General features: G+C 40.4%; 1 protein-coding gene across 6 annotated transcripts in view; it reads left to right on the top strand.

The window, feature by feature from the left end:
- Window positions 1-17,845, top strand: part of KCTD6 (potassium channel tetramerization domain containing 6) — a 54,683-nt gene that overhangs the window by 13,211 nt on the left and 23,627 nt on the right. Inside the window, exon 2 of one of the 6 annotated variants that reach the window (XR_009009408.1) lies at window positions 962-1,044. The exons of the other annotated variants lie outside the window; for them this stretch is intronic. The gene's annotated coding sequence lies outside the window, so the exon portion shown is untranslated. The remainder of the gene's footprint in view (window positions 1-961; window positions 1,045-17,845) is intronic. 6 annotated transcript variants of the gene reach the window in all.

Below are 17,845 nucleotides of genomic sequence, written 5' to 3'. Positions count from 1 at the left end.
TTCAACACTGTCTTTCAGAGAAAAGGTTTAAATTTTGATGAAATTCAGTTTACCAAAATTTTCTTTTATGGTTCATGTTTTGTTGTCATGCCTAAGAACTCTGCCTAACACCAGGTTGTAAAGCTTTTCTTTAATGTTTTCTTCTACAATTTTATAGTTTTACGTTTAGCTCTGTGGTCCATTTTGAGTTAATTTTTGTATAAGGTGTGAGGTTTAGGTCCAGAGTTTTTTTACATATAGATGTCCAATTGTTTAACACTGTTTGGTAAAAAGACCATCTTTCATCCATTGAATTGCCTTTGCACCTTTGTGCAAAAATCAGTTGGTTGTTTTGAGTGGTTTCTGGTTTTGGACTCTGTTCTGTTTCATTGATCTCTGTGTTTATCCCTTTTTCAGTATTACACTGTCTTAATTACTGCAGCTGTACAGTAATTTTTTAAATCAAGTAATGTGAGTCTTCCAGCATTTCCTTTTCAAGGTTGTTTTAAAATCAGCTTAACTGCAGCTACAAAAAAAAAAATCTTGATAGAATTTTGATTGGAATAGTGTTGAATCTATAGAACATTTTGGAAAGAACTGGTATCCCATTTACTTCAGTCTTCTTTGATTTTTTTCATCAGGCTTTTGTAGTTTTCAGCATACAGATCTTGCACATAGTTTATTAGATTTATGCCTAAGATTTTCTGTCCTTTTTAGGCTATTGTAAATGTTATGTTTTAAAAATTTTGGTTTCTGGTAGTTTACTGCTAGTATACAGAAATGCAGTTGATTTTCAGGTGTTGACATAATGTTCTGCAACCTTGCTAAACTCATTTGTTATTTCTAGAAGATTTTTTTGTAGATTCCATGGGATTGTCTGCTTGGACAATTATGTTGTCTGCGAGAGAGACAATTTTATTTCTATCTTTCTAATATTTATGTCTTTTCTTTCTTTTTCTTGCCTTTTTTGCTGGCCTTCTAGTACCCATGTTGAATAGGAGTGGTAAGAAGGAACATCTTTGCCTTGTTCCGCATCTTAGAGGAAAAGCATTCAAACTTTTACCAGTAAGTGTGATGTTTGTTTTAATTTTTTTGTAGAGATCCTTATTCAGACAAAGGAAGTTCCCTTTGTTTCTAATTTACTGAGTTCTTTTATCCTGAATGGCCATCGAATTTTGTCACAAGCCTTTTCTGCAACAATTTATATGATCATTTGATTTTTCTTCTTTAGTTTGTTAACATTGTAGATTACATTGATTGATTTTTAAAAAATATTTATTATTTATTTTATTTTTAGTTTGGCTGCGTTGGGTCTTAGTTGCGACACGCGGGATCTTCGTTGTGGCACGCAGTATCTTTAGTCGTGGCATGCAGGCTTCCTAGTTGCAGCATGCATGCGGGATCAAGTTCCCTGACCAGGGATTGAACCTGGGCCCCCTGCATTGGGAGTGCGGAGTCTTACCCACTGGACCACCAGGGAAGTCCCTACATTGATTGATTTTTAAATATTGAACCAATATTGCATTTCTGGTATACACTCTGCTTGGTCACAGTGGGATATATGTATGTACATATACACATATGCACACACACATATATTGCTGGATTTTGATTTGCTAATTTTTGTTGAGGAGATTTCTGTCTATGTTTATGAAAGATAATTGGTCTATAGTTTTCTTCTTTTGTCTGATTTTGGTATCAGGGTAATGGTGGCCTCAAAATGAGTTGGGAAGTGTTCCCTCCTCTTCTGTTTTCTGAAAGAGGTTGTGTAGAATTGGTTTTATTTCTTCTTTAAATGTTTGGTAGAATTTATATTTGAAAACATCCAGAGATTTCTTTTTTATGGAGTTTTTTTCTTTTTTTGTATATAAGGTTTTTTTTTTGCAATTTAATCATTCAACAATTTAAAAATATGTATTTATTTATTTATGGCTGCTTCAGGTCTTAGTTGCAGCACACAGGATCTTTCGTTGTGGCGCGCAGGCTTCTCTGTAGTTGCAGTGCGTGGGCTCTGTAGTTGCAGCACACAGGCTCTCTAGTGGTGGCGTGTGGGCTCAGTAGTTGCCCTGCCGCATGTGGCATCTTAGTTCTCCGACTAGGGATTGAACCCACGTCCCCTGCATTGGAAGGCAGATTCTTAACCATTGTACCACCAGGGAAGTACCTTTTTATGGAGCTTTTATTTATATATTTTTTAAAGTTTAAAAAAATTTTATTTATTTATTTATTTTTGGCTGTGTTGGGTCTCTGTTGCTGCACGTGGGCTTTCTCTAGTTGTGGTGAGCGGGGGCTACTCTTTGTTACCGTGTGCGGGCTTCTCATTGCAGTAGCTTCTCTTGTCGCAGAGCATGGGCTCTAGGCACGTGAGCTTCAGTAGTTGTGGCATGTGGGCTCAGTAGTTGTGGCTTGTGGGCTCTAGAGCGCAGGCTCAGTAGTTGTGGTGCATGGGCTTAGTTGCTCTGCAGCACATGGGATCTTCCCAGACCAGGGATCAAACCCCTGTCCCCTGCATTGGCAGGTGGATTCTTAACCATTGCGCCACCAGGGAAGTCCCTTTACGGAGCTTTTAACTACAAATTCTATTTCTTTAATGAATATAGGATTATTCAGGGTATCTTTTTATTCTTGGGTAAATTATAGTTGTTTTTATTTTTCAAGGAATAAGTCCATTTCATCTAAGTTGCCAAATTTATATATGTTGATTTGTTCACAAAATTCACTTTTAAAGTCTGTGGGGTCTGTAGTGATATCCCCTTTGTAATTCCTGAAATTAGTAACCTGTGTCTTCTTTTTTTTAATTTTATAAATTTATTTATTTTTTATTTTTATTTTTGGCTGTGTTGGGTCTTTGTTGCTGTGTGCGGGCTTTCTCTGGTTGCGGCGAGTGGGGGCTACTCTTCGTTGTGGTGTGCGGGCTTCTCATTGCAGTGGCTTCTCTTGTTGCGGAGCATGGGCTCTAGGCGCGTGGGCTTCAGCGGTTGCGGCACGTGGGCTCAGTAGTTGTGGCACGCAAGCTCTAGAGCACAGGCTCAGTAGTTGTGGCACACGGGCTTAGTTACTCCATGGCATGTGGGATCTTCCTGGGCCAGGGCTCGAACCTGTGTCCCCTGCATTGGCAGGCGGATTCTTAACCACTGCACCACCAGGGAAGCCCCAGTAACCTGTGTCTTTTGTCTTTATTTCTTCGTCAGTCTGGCTAGAGAATGTTGATATTTTACATTTTTGTAGGTAATCCAGAAGGTTCGGTTCAGGTTGCAAGTTTCAACCTGCCTGCTGTGGGCTGTGGTTCCAAAGTCAGCTCAGTTTTAAAGCATTTGCAGTGCCCTTTGGATCAGTCCCACGTGTTTGCTACCCAGTGGTCAGTCGGGGACCGTGGTAGTGTGCTACCTTGTAGCTCAGATGGCAAGGCTTGTGATATGCTGTTTAGTGTCAGATCTGTACATGTAAGCTCCAGGGTGAGCCCAGGAGGTCATACATAGCTTTCTGGGATGTCTCTCTAGATCTCCCTCATCTCTGTGATGTTCTGAATACCTTTTGATGCCCTAGACCCTTCCTTCCTCGTCCCCTAGCCAGAAAGATAGGTGTATTAGTTTGCTGGGGCTGCCATAACAAAATACCACAGACTGGGTGACTTAAACAACAGAAATTTCTTTTCTCACGGTTCTGAAGGCTGAAATTCCACGATGAAGTTTCCTGCAAGGTTGATTTCCTCTGAAGCCTCTCTCCTTGCTTTCTTGCTGTGTCCTCACATGGTCTCTCCTCTGTGCATGTACATGTCTGTGTCCTAAACCCCTCTTCTTATAATGACACTAGTCATATTGGATTAGGCCCTACCCTAATGACTTCATTTTACCCTCATTACCGCTTCAAAGGCCATCTCCAAATGTAGTCACATTCTGTGATACTGGGGGTTATGACTTCAATATATGAATTTGAGGGGAACCATTCAGCCCCTAACAGTGTGGCTTTAGTTTCCCTGCTCTGTTGTGCACTTCTTACTGCTGTGTCTGCGTCTGGGACCACGGGAGGACAGGGAGAGAAACAAAGCAATGGTATTCTCTCCATGCTCTTGGAATCACAGCTCCTCTGGTTAGAGACAAATTTCCCCTCCATTAGAGTTTTAAGCATCTGACCACCCACTACTGCCACCAACACTAAGGTATTGCCTGCAGGGTGGGGCAGGAAAACAGAAAAAAGAACAAGAATAACAAAAACCAAAATGGAATATTCCCCTGATTCCCCACTCCCCAACCCCCAAACACACACACACACACACACACACACACACACACACACACACACACACACACACACACCCCTCAGATCAGAAAGAGAGGGCTTCTCTTGGAACTCTTTCTGTCTGCACCTGATGAACACTTCTGAGTTTTGAGCAGGTGCACTTGAATCCAGGCTGGGCAATACTGAAGGGAAAAAACCTGAACTTCTCACCAGTTTTGTGGACCTTTGGATTCTGGTCTGTTTCCCTGATTCACCTGCTGCCATTTGCTTTTCAAAATCCTTAGGTCACTGCTCCATGCATTCTGAAAGGGTTTGTAGTTGCAGTTAGTGTGATAGATAGGGCAGAGTGTGTTACTCCATCTTTCCTGGAATCATCACCCTGTACGTTGGCTTAAATGTTACCTTTTAAGACACATGTACTGCCCTGTGCTGTTTTTTCATTAGAAATATACCTTGGAGGGCTCTGCATATCAGTGCAAGTAGATTTCCCTCATTCATCTTCACAGGTGTATAGTGTTCCAGAATGTGGCTGTATCATAATTTGTTTAACTGATGCCCTATTACACCATGTCCTAGTCTTCTGGTCTTTACTGTTATAATCATGGTGCAATGGAATGTCTTGTCCATATGTTTTTGCACACCCACGTAAAGGCATCTGTGAATAATTTCTAGAGGAAGAATTTCAAGGTCAAAGTAACTATGTGCATTTTAAATTGTGTTCAGTATTGTCATATTGATTTCCAAATTTACTTTCCAACAAAGAATATGTAAAAGTGCCATTTCCCCCACACTTCTGCTGATATAGTTCATGTGTGCACGTTTCTACATTGAGATCTGTATTAAAGGTCCACTGGCAGAAACTGGCATCCCAGCACTGCCACTTACTAGCTTTGTGACCTTGAGCTCATTACTCGTGGCATCTTTGGTTAAATGGGTGTCTTGAGTCTTTTTGTGCCACTGTAACAAAATACCATAAACTAGGTAACTTATAAACAACATAAATTTATTTCTCAAAGTTCTGGAGACTGGAAAGTCCAAGATCAAGGTGTCAGCAGATTTGGTGTCAACCAGCCTGCTTCCTGGTTCATAGATGTCTGTCTTAATGTCCTCAGATAGCAGAAGGGGTGAGGGAGCTCTCCAGGGTCTTTTTTTATAAGGGCACTGATACCATTCATGAAGGCTTTGCCCTCATGACCTAATCACCTCCCAAAGGTTCCATCTCCAAATACCATCACATTGGGCATTAGGTTTCAACGTATGACTTTTGTGGGGGACAATACGTTCAGTTTATTGCAATGAGGATAAAAGTAGTGCCTACCTCATAGGACTGAGGGGCAGGTGCCTTCCCCGGTTCTCTCTCCACAAGGACTGGAGGAAGTCTCTGGGTTCGTGGGCAGTTGGCAGGAAGGTGTGAGGCCCCAGAGAGATACTAGTCATGGCCAGCAGAGCGAATGGTGACTCACTGGTTTATCTACAACTGGTTTCCCCTGGTGAGGAAAAGGATTAGTCTGACCAAATATAGTTCAGTATGTGGTAAAACCCACATAGTCAGAGATGCTAACTAGGTCTCTAAATAAATAAATAAATGTAATATAATGTACATATATACTGTAAATAACATGTAATATAATGTGTTATATATGTTGCATATAAGTGTGTGTAGAGAAAAAAAGAGGCCTAGCTAGCATAGAATCTCTCACTACTTGGTTTTTACCACATACTGAATTGTATTTTATATTTATGTTATCTGATAACACGTATATTACATGTTAACATATATTATGTTAATATATGTGTATTGTATATATGTATATTATGAATTACATATGTTATATGACACATATATTTAGAGATCTAGGTAGCATGTCTATTTGGTTTTTACCACATACTAAATTATATTTTATATTTATTTTACTTTTTGATATCAGAAACTAGTGAAACTCATTACAAGATAGTCCGTGGGAAAAGGTGGATATTTGTAGGCATGAAGCAATTTTCTTGGAGCAGCCCAGAAGGGTTTACTGTCATGGCCACTTTAGGCCTCCTCCCTGCTCCCTGGCCTGCTTCTAACAGGGTGGTTATACACCCTACAGGGTACTATGACCCTCCTGCTCTGGACCTGCCAGGAGCCTTTGAGGAGTTGAGAGAAGTTTGGAAAAGTGGAAAGAGGGCTGAATTGGGGAAAGGCCCAGATGCTAGGCCCGTCTGGGGGCCCTTGGTGCCTGGCCAATTTGGAGTCACTGAGCTTTTTAGAGGCCTGTCGTCTGTTCCGTAACAGCCCTGTCATGTCTGTGCTGCCTGCCTTGGGGTGATCAAAGGTGATGAGTTGACTATGGGAACTAAAAGCTAATGAAGAGAAATGTGAGAATGACTATAGTTAGCATTTATTTATTGAGCAGGTACTCTGTGCTTGGCACTGTGCCAGGTATTTACATATATCTTATTTAATGTAATCCTCCCTCACAACACCTCTCAGAGGTGGTTATTATTATTAAGAAATTTATTTATTTGGATAGATGATATACTGTGTACAAAATTCAAAGGACATAAAGATTTTACTGTGAGTCTCTAATCGAATAATTCAGGCAAATTAATATAGAGATAAAGCAAATATGGTAAATGGTAACAGTTGTAGAACCTCAGTGGTGAGCATGTGGGAATTCATTGCACTATTCTTTCAACTTTTCTGTATGTTTGAAAGTTTTTCATCATAAATTTGGGGGGAGGGAAAGTGAGTCTCCCCCCTATCCCCATCTCTTTTATGAATTTCTCTCCCAGGAGGCAAGCACAGTTACTAGTTTCCTGCTTCCCCTTCCAGAGATACTCAGATTTTATTAGTGTGTTCGCACAAACTTGCATGCACACATATCAGTGCCTTAGGTTACATCTGGCACTGCATTGATAGACTTCAGTTTTTGGAAGCTTTAGAAGCGTAGCTGCCTTGGAAAGCCCATCCAGGTGAATTCCCACAGTCCCTTTCCCAGGGGTTGGAGACTGTTTTGTTCCCCAGTCTCACCCCTAGAGGGTGCCCTCCTCCATTCGACTGGAAGCAGCAAGTGGCAGAAGGTGCAGAAAGGACAGTATCACGGCCGCTGCCACATGACTCACGAAAAGGGGGGCCTCCAGAAGTATAAATACTTTTGTTCTCTGGCCTTAGCCACATTTTTTGTGGGAAGGAAAGCTCAGACTCTGAGCCCACAGTTTGGCTTTGCAGTAGCAAAGGGAAAGGTTGCTCAGAAAGCTTCACCCACATGCTGTACTGTGAACTTTTAAAGGATAAATAAAACCCCCCATTTCTGGGCACAAGAAACACTTCATAGCATCCCAGACATTTTGATGTTGATTACTTGACTAGACTTAGAAAATTCATTTTTGACCAAAGGAAAGCCATTTTGTTTAATATATTAGAACTTCTTTATAACACTGGGGTTGGAAGGTGTCTGTGAATTAATAACACCAGTCTTATTCTATGTCTGGTTGTTACATAATTTAGGGAGACAAGTTTTCACCACATTATCTCAGGATCTGTGTAAAAATGAACTGTATTATAATAGTGAGTGTATAACTTTAAAAATTTATCTATTTTTATTTTTTTAAATATCTTTATTGGAATATAATTGCTTTACAATGTTGTGTTAGTTCGTGCTGTATAACAGAGTGAATCAGCCGTATGTATACATATATCCCCATATCCCCTCCCTCTTGCGTCTCCCTCCCACCCTCCCTATCCCTCCCCTCTAGGTCGTCACAAAGCATCGAGCTGATCTCCCTGTGCTATGCAGCAGCTTCCCACTAGCCATCCATTTTACATTTGATGGTGTATATATGTCAATGCTACTCTCTCACTTCGTCCCAGCTTCACCTCTGAGTCGTCAAGTCCATTCTCTACGTCTGTGTCTTAATTCCTGCCCTGCCACTAGGTTCATCAGTACCGTTTTTTTTAGATTCCATATATGTGCATTAGCATCCGGTATTTGCTCTTCTCTTTTTGACTTACTTCACTCTGTATGACAGACTCTAGATCCATCCACCTCACTACAAATAACTCAATTTTGTTCCTTTTTATGGCTGAGTAATATTCCATTGCATATATGTGCCACATCTTCTTTATCCATTCATCCGTCGATGGACATTTTGGTTGCTTCTATGTCCTGGCTATTGTAAATAGTGCTGCAATGAACATTGTGGTACATGACTCTTTTTGAATTATGGTTTTCTCAGGGTATATGCCCAGCAGTGGGATTGCTGGGTCATATAGTAATTCTATTTTTAGTTTTTTAAGGAACCTCCATGCTGTTCTCCATAATGGCTGTATCAATTTACATTCCTACCAACAGTGCAGGAGGGTTCCCTTTTCTCCACACCCTCTCCAGAATTTATTGTTTGTAGATTTTTTGATGATGGCCATTCTGACTGTTGTGAGGTGATACCTCATTGTGGTTTTGATTTGCATTTCTCTAATGATTAGTGATGTTGAGCATCTTTTCATGTGTTTGTTGGCAATCTGTATATCTACTTTGGAGAAATGTCTATTTAGGTCTTCCACCCATTTTTGGATTGGGTTGTTTGTTTTTTTGATTTTGAGCTCCATGAGCAGTTTGTATAATTTGGAGATTAATCCCTTGTCAGTTGCTTCGTTTGCAAATATTTTCTCCCATTCTGAGGGTTGTCTTTTCGTATTGTTTATAGTTTCCTTCGCTGTGCAAAAGCTTTTAAGTCATTAGGTCCCATTTGTTTATTTTTGATGTTATTTCCATTTCTCTAGGAGGTGGGTCTAAAAGGATCTTGCTGTGATTTATGTCATAGAGTATTTTGCCTTTGTTTTCCTCTAAGAGTTTTATAGTTTCTGGCCTTACATTTAGGTCTTTAATCCATTTTGAGTTTATTTTTGTGTATGGTGTTAGGGAGTGTTCTAATTTCATTCTTTTACATGTAGCTGTCCAGTTTTCCCAGCACCCCTTATTGACGAGGATATCTTTTCTCCATTGCATATTCTTGCCTCCTTTGTCTAAGATAAGGTGACCATATGTGCGTGGGTTTATCTCTGGGTTTTCTATCCTGTTCCATTGATCTATGTTTCTGTTTTTGTGCCAGTACCATACTGTCTTGTTTACTGTAGGTTTGTAGTATAGTCTGAAGCCAGGGAGCCTGATTCCTCCAGCTCCGTTTTTCTGTCTCAAGATTGCTTTGGCTATTCAGAGTCTTTTGTGTTTCCATACAAATTGTGAAATTTTTTGTTCTAGTTCTGTGAAAAATGCCATTGGTAGTTTGATGGGTATTGCATTGAATCTGTAGATTGCTTTGGGTAGTATAGTCATTTTCACAATGTTGATTCTTCCAATCCAAGAACATGATATATCTTTCCATCTGTTTGTATCGTCTTTGATTTCTTTCATCAGTGTCTTATAGTTTTCTGCATACAGGTCTTTTGCCTCCTTAGGTAGGTTTATTCCTAGGTATCTTATTCTTTTTGTTGCAATGGTAAAGGGGAGTGTGTCCTCAATTTCTCTTTCTGACTTTTTGTTGTTACTGTATAGGAATGCAAGAGATTTCTGTGCATTAATTTTGTATCCTGCTACTTTACCAAATACATTGATTAGCTCTAGTAGTTTTCTGGTGGCATCTTTAGGATTTTCTATGTATAGTGTCATGTCATCTGCAAACAGTGACAGTTTTACTTCTTCTTTTCCAATTTGGATTCCTATTATTTCTTTTTCTTCTCTGATTGTTGTGGCTAAAACTTCCAAAACTATGTTGAATTATAGTGGCGAGAGTGGGACCCTTGTCTTGTTCCTGATCTTAGAGGAAATGCTTTCAGTTTTTCACCATTGAGAATGATGTTACCTGTGTGTCTGTCATATATGGCTTTTATTATGTTGAGGTAGGTTCCCTCTATGCCCACTTTCTGGAGAGTATTTATCATAAATGGGTGTTGAATTTTGTCAAAAGCTTTTTCTGCATCTATTATCGTATGGTTTTTATTCTTCAGTTAGTTAATATGGTGTATCACATTGATTGATTTGCGTATATTGAAGAATCCTTGCATTCCTGTGATAAACCCCACTTGATCATGGTGTATGATCCTTTTAATGTGCTGTTGGATTCTGTTTGCTAGTATTATTTTTTAATTAATTCATTAATTAATTTATTTTTGGCTGCGTTGGGTCTTCGTTGCTGTGCTCAGGTTTTCTCTAGTTGTGGCGAGCAGGGGCTACTCTTTGTTGTGGTGCGCTGGCTGCTCATTGCGGTGGCTTCTCTTGTTGTGGAGCACAGGCTCTAGGCCTGTGGGCTTCAGTAGTTGTGGCACACAGGCTCAGTAGTTGTGGCTCATGGGCTCTAGAGCACAGGTTCAGTAGTTGTGGCACATGGACTTAGTTGCTCTGTGGTATGTGGGATCTTCCCGGACCAGGTCTTGAACCCGTGTCCCCTGAATTGGCAGGTGGATTCTTAACCACTGTGCCACCAGAGAAGTCCCTGTTTGCTAGTATTTTGTTGAGGATTTTTGCATCTATGTTCATCAGTGATGTTGGCCTGTAGTTTTCTTTTTTTTTTTGTGACATCTTTGTCTGGTTTTGATATCAGGGCTTCATAGAATGAGTTTGGAAGTGTTCCTCCCTCTGCTGTATTTTGGAAGAGTTTGAGAAGCATAGGTATTAGCTCTTCTCTAAATGTTTGATAGAATTCACCTGTGAAGCCATCTGGCCCTGGGCTTTTGTTTGTTGGAAGATTTAATCACAGTTTCAATTTAAGTGCTTGTGATTTGTCTGTTCATGTTTTCTATTTCTTCCTGGTTCAGTCTTGGAAAGTTGTGCTTTTCTAAGAATTTGTCCATTTCTTCCAGGTTGTCCATTTTATTGGCATATAGTTACTTATAGTAGTCTCTCATGATCTTTTGTACTTCTGCGGTGTCAGTTGTTGCTTCTCTTTTTTCATTTCTAATTCTGTTGATTTGAGTCTTTTCCCTTTTTTTCCTGATGAGTCTGGTTAATGGTTTATCAATTTTGTTTATCTTCTCAAAGAACCAGCTTTTATTTTTATTGATCTTTGCTATTGTTTCCTTCATTTCTTTCTTTCTTTTTTTTTATTAATCTTTTTAGTAATCTTTTTATTTATTTATTTATTTTTATATTTATTTTTGGCTGTGTTGGGTCTTCGTTTCTGTGAGAGGGCTTTCTCTAGTTGCGGCAAGCAGGGACCGCTCTTCATTGCGGTGCGTGGGCCTCTTCACTATCGCGGCCTCTCTTGTTGCAGAGCACAGGCTCCAGACGCACAGGCTCAGTAGTTGTGGCCCACGGGCCTAGTTGCTCCACGGCATGTGGGATCTTCCCAGACCAGGGCTCGAACCCATGTCCCCTGCTTTGGCAGGCAGATTCTCAACCACTGCGCCACCAGGGAAGCCCCCTTCATTTCTTTGTCATTTATTTCTGATCTGATCTTTATGATTTCTTTCCTTCTGCTAACTTTTTTTTAATAGACCTTTATTGGAGTATAATTGCTTCACAATACTGTGTTAGTTTCTGTTGTACACCAAAGTGAATCAGCCATATGCATACATATATCCCCATATCCCCTCCCTTTTGTGCCTCCCTTCCATCCTCCCTATCCCACCCCTCTAGGTCATCGCAAAGCACCGAGATGATCTCCCTGTGCTATGCTGCTGCTTCCCACTAGCTAACTGTTTTACATTCAGCAGTGTATATATGTCGATGCTACTCTCACTTCACCCCATCTTCCTCCTCCCACCCCGTGTCCTCAAGTCCATTCTCTATGTCTACATCTTTATTCCTGCCCTGCAACTGGGTTCATCAGTACCATTTTTTCTGTTTTGTTTTTTTAGATTCCATATATGCGTTAACGTATGGTATTTGTTTTTCTCTTTCTGACTTACTTCACTCTGTATGACAGACTCTAGGTCCATCCACCTCACTACAAATAACTCATTATCATTTCTTTTTATGGCTGAGTAATATTCCATTGTATATATGTGCCACATCTTCTTTATCCATTCATCTGTTGATGAACATTTAGGTTGGTTCCATGTCCTAGCTATTGTAAATAGTGCTGCAGTGAACATTGTGATACATGTCTCTTTTTGAATTATGGTTTTCTCAGGGTGTATGCCCAGTAGTGGGCTTGCTGGGTCATATGGTAGTTCTATTTTTAGTTTTTAAAGGAACCTCTATACCATTTTCCATAGTGGTTGTATCAATTTAGATTCCTACCAACAGTGCAGGTGGGTTCCCTATTCTTTTTATTTATTTATTTATTCATTTTTGGCTGCATTGGGTCTTCATTGCTGTGCATGGGCTTTCTTTAGTTGCATCGAGTGGGGGCTACTCTTCCTTGCGGTGTGTGGGCTTCTCATTGCGGTGGTTTTTCTTGTTATGAAGCACAGGCTCTAGGTGCGTGGGCTTCAGTAGTTGTGGCACATGGGCTCAGTAGTTGTGGCATGCAGACTCTAGAGCACAGGCTCAGTAGTTGTGGCACATGGGCTTAGTTGCTCTGTGGCATGTGGGATCTTCCCAGACCAGGGCTCAAACCCATGTCCCCTGCATTGGCAGGTGGATTCTTAACCACTCTGCCACCAGGGAAGCCCCGGGTTCCCTTTTCACCACACCCTTTCCAGAATTTATGGTTTCTAGGTTTTTTTTGTTTGTTTATTTCTAGGTTTTTTGATAATGGCCATTCTGACCTGCGTGAGGTGATACCTCTTTGTAGTTTTGATTTGCATTTCTCTAATAATTATCCAGAGAAAACTATAATTTAAAAAGATACATGCACTCCAATGTTCATAGCAGCACTATTTACAATAACCAAGACATGGAAGCAACCTAAAGGTCCATCAACAGATGAATGGATAAAGAAAATATGGTATATATATATATCATACACACACACACATACACAATGGAATACTACTCAGTCATAAAAAAGAATGAAATAATGCCATTTGCAGCAACATGGATGGACCTAGAGATTATCATACTAAGTGAAGTAAGAAAGAGAAAGACAAATACCATACGATACCACTTATATGTGGAATTTAAAATATGACACAAACGAATTTATTCATGAAACAGAAACAGATTCACAGACATAGAAAACAAACTTATGGTTACCAAAGGGGACAGGGGGTTGAAAGGGATAAATTAGTAGTTTGGGATTAGCAGATACAAACTGCTAATGTATAAAATAGATAAACAACAAGGTCCTACTGTATGGCACAAGGAACTATATTCAATACTCTGTAATAAACCACAATGGAAAAGAATATGAAAAAGAATATGTATGTATAACTGAATCACTTTGCCGTACACCAGAAACTAACACATTTACATCAACTACATCTCAATAAAAAATAAATAATTAAAGAATGGGTCTATAAATAAGTATTTTCAGAAATGAGGCTCTTTGAAAAAAATTTATGTTGCTTAAGATACAGCATAAATATAGCAATATAGCATAGCTGTTCAGAAGACCAGTTTTGCCACTTAAAGGAATTTGTACTGTAAACATAGTCATAAAAGCAATGGGTGAGGGACTTCCCTGGTGGCGCAGTGGTTAAGAATCAGCCTGCCAATGCAGGGGACACGGGTTCAATCCCTGGTCCAGGAAGATCCCACATGCCGTGGAGCAGCTAAGCCCGTGCACCACAACTACTGAGCCTGTGCTCTAGAGCCTGCAAGCCACAACTACTGAGCCCGTGCCTAGAGCCCATGCTCCACAACAAGAGAAGCCACCACAATGAGAAGCCCATGCACCACAACAAAGAGTAGCCCCTGCTCGCCACAACTAGAGAAAGCCCGCGCGCAGCAATGAAGACCCAATGCAGCCATAAATAAATAAATCAATAAGTAAATTTATAAAAAAAAAATGGGTTAAATAGATTTATGTATAAGATGATTCATGGTAACTATTTATAATAGCAAAAAAAGGAAATAACCTAAATATTCAGGGTCTGGATTAAAAAACTTATGTGGGACATCCATGAAATGGAATATTATGAATCTGTAAAAGAAATAAAAGTGCTTTCCGTATACAAGAGGCATATCCATTTTTCTTCTTTACTAGAATATCTTCAGAATGGTTATGAAGGGAAATTTGAGAAATCAGATGATGCTTTCAACCATGATTTTCTTTTCTTTTTTTAAACTTTCTTTTCTTTAATTAATTAATTGATTAATTTATTAAAAAAATTTTTTTTTTGGCTCTGTTGGGTCTTTGTTGCGGCGCACGGGCTTTCTCTAGTTGTGGAGATCATTGCGGTGCGCAGGCTTCTCATTGTGGTGGCTTCTCTTGTTGTGGAGTGTGGGCTCTAGGCGCATGGGCTTCAGTAGTTGCAGCACGTGGGCTCAGCAGTTGTGGCTTGCGGGCTCTAGAGCTCAGGCTCAGTAGTTGTGGCACACGGCCTTAGTTGCTCAGTGGCATGTGGGATCTTCCCGGACCAGAGCTTGAACCTGTGTCCCCTGCTTTGGTAGGTGGATTCTTAACCACTGCGCCACCAGGGAAGCCCTAAACTTTCGATTTTAAAACAATTATATATTCACAGGAAGTTGGAAAGATAGTACAGGGAGGTCCCTGTGCCCTTCGTCTCGTTTCCCCAATGGTTGCAGCTCAAAGAACTATAGTACAATACCAAAACCAGGAAACTGATATTGGTACAACGTGTCTGTATGCTATTATATCACCAGTGTAGAATGGAGTAACCACCACTGCAGTCAAGATACACAACTGTTTCATCACCACAAGGATCTCCCTCTTGTTGCCCTGTGTCAGTTACACCCACCCTTCCCTGCACCATCCCTACCCCTGGCAACCACTATAACCGGTTTTTCATCTTTAAAGTTTTGTCACTTTGAGAATATTATGTAAATGGAATAATGCAGCGTGAGATTTTTTTTCCACTTAGCATAAAGCCCTTGAAATCCATCCAAGTTGTTGTCTGTATCAGTAGCTTGTTCCTTTTTATTGTTGACTATTATTCCATGATCTGGAGGTACTACAATTTGTTTAATCATTCACCTATTGTATGACATTTTGGTTGTTTCCAGTTTGGGGCTATTGCAAATTAAGCTACTATGAACAATCATGGACAGGTTTTTGTGTGAACATAAGTTTTCATTTCACTGGGATAAATGCCCAGGATTGCGATCAGTGGGTTGTAGGATAAGTGTATGCTTAGTTTTTTAGAAGCTGCCAAATTATTTTCCAGAGTGCTGTACCATTTTACATTCCCAACAACAGTTTTCTTTTCATGCAGAATGCTATTGACTAGTGTTACCACAACGGCACGAGGCCAAAGGCACATGAGAATCTGAGCTATTTTGAATTTCTAGAGAAAATAAATTTAATATACATTAGATGGAGGAAAAAAGAGAGGTCAGGACTAATCTCTTTGCTGGCCCACAAGGTCCCATGTTTATTGTCCCAGGTTTTCAGAATAATTCTTCCCTCACCATCAAGCTAACCTTTGGTTGGAAAGCTGCAACACATTGTACAGGTCACCTGGGTGTACCCCTGACCTATGACCCCTGCTTGTATTCTGTCCCAAGGCACCCTCTGAAGCTTGGTCTCATTCTGGAATGTTCTACCTCCAAGAATAGTCATTTAGAGATTTTAGAGTCATTTCAGAGCCATCCCTTCCCAGGGACCTCTGTACTTACACACCCTGCCCCCCAGATCCCCAGCACTAAATAGCATTAAAACTGTTTTGAATATGTCTGTCGACCCTGACCCCCACCCTCCAGGCTTTAGTTGTTAGGGTACAGGCGTGAGGTCACACACTTCCCCATGTCAGGAATGCAGGCTCCAGGTCATGCTGCCCTTCCTGATGTCCTTGGACATATAATAACTCCTGAGCCTGAATTTCCTCACCTGTACAGTTGAGGTTATAGATTAACAACAGTACCTGCTAACAGGGCCATTCGGTTGTTCTGCAGGTAGTTATAGGGTGTCTATTATGGGCCAGCTGAGGATAGAGTGGTGAACAAAGAGGAGGCCTTGCCCTCCGGGAGTGCAACTAAAAGAGGAGACCATAACTGCCGTGCTCAGCCCAGCCTTTGGCATGTAGTTGGCCCTTGAGAAATGTTAGTTATTTCATTATTGTAGTTAAACTCAATACTTGTTTGTGGACTTGAATGGAATATGAACCCAGTATTACACATCTGGTCTAGTATAGTCTCATTCATTGTAGTCAGCCATTAATTGCCATTAATTGTTAGGAGTGTGCTGGTTTATCCCATGGCTAAAGTCAGATAAATTGCTGACCAAAGTCACTCCATTTTGTGCTTAACACTTAGGTTTATTCTGAATTTAATATCTTTTTTTAAAAAAATATTATTTATTTATTTAGGCTGCTCTGGGTCTTAGTTGCGGCACGTGGGATCTTCGTTGCAGCATGTTTAGTTGCAGCATGCGGGCTTCTTAGTTGTGGCATGTGGACTCTTAGTTGCGGCATGTGAACTCGTAGTTGCAGCATGTGTGTGAGGTCTGGTTCCCTGACCAGGGATTGAACCCAGGCCCGCTGCATTGGGAGTGCGGATTCTTACCCACTGGACCACCAGGGAAGTCGCCTGAATTTAATAGCTTGAGTATCAGATTCAGAAAGTGTCTCTTGCTGTAACAGCTTTGAAAAAGAGAGTCTTTATACAACTTGCAAAAAAGTCCCTAACAGTGTGTTCAAAGGTCCATATATTATCAAGACTCCCACAACAATAAGGAACAATTTCATTGTTTATAAAAGGCAACATGTTTCATAAATACTTAATCAGAAATACAAAATTTAGCAGGGGAAAAAACCCTTAGAGGAAATTAATTTTTTTAATTTGTAAAAATGCCAAAAAAGGTAGCCAAAAAAAAAAAAAGAAGAAGATGGCAGCTGAATGAATGCAAAAATACTCAAAAGAGTATTTGTCTGAATTTTAGGCAAACTGTTCATTATGCAAATTGGTCAATGAACAAACTGGTCACTAGGTAATTTATCATTAGGACATGTGGCTCTGGTCAGAGTAGTCTGTTCCTAGGGTAGAACCAACATGGCAGCCATGGGCAGGTTGGCTATTATGATAGGGCTGGATGGGAGTGTCCTATTGGATGAGTCTAGGTTACACCCCTGCTTCCAGGAAGTGGGGGGAGGGATATGGGGCCTCTCTGACTTCCATAGGGTAAGTTGGGGCCCTGTTCACTTCTATGACCCACACAACCACAGAGGTCTCCAAATAGTAACCAGCAGATGTTCATTATGGTAAATGAATAGACAAACTCAGGTAACACGGACTCCAGTCATTGTTCATCAACCATCCAGTAATGTGACTTTGCAAAAGTTCCCTAAGCTCTCCTCAGCCTGAGTTTACTCATGCATAAAATGTCAGGGTGGACTTAGATGGTCCCTGCAGTCCCTGTAGGCTCTACGATTTCCCGAGATTTCACTGCTATCAGAACTCCTCCCATGCTGTGACCTTTCCAGCAGACTAGAGGCTAGAATGGAGATAAGGAGTACCATTTTTTGTGAAGCGTTTGAAGACAGGCAAGACTTTGCTATAGCAAAGGTTAATGTGCTGTGTCTCAAAGATCCATTTCCCCAGGCTCTCAGAATGTAAATGTTAAAGTGATGAAAACAGTGAAATCT

Source organism: Balaenoptera acutorostrata, chromosome 10, assembly GCF_949987535.1.
Source record: "Balaenoptera acutorostrata chromosome 10, mBalAcu1.1, whole genome shotgun sequence".
Classification (NCBI taxonomy): Eukaryota; Metazoa; Chordata; class Mammalia; order Artiodactyla; family Balaenopteridae; genus Balaenoptera; species Balaenoptera acutorostrata.
This window is presented reverse-complemented; position numbering and strand designations above follow the sequence as displayed.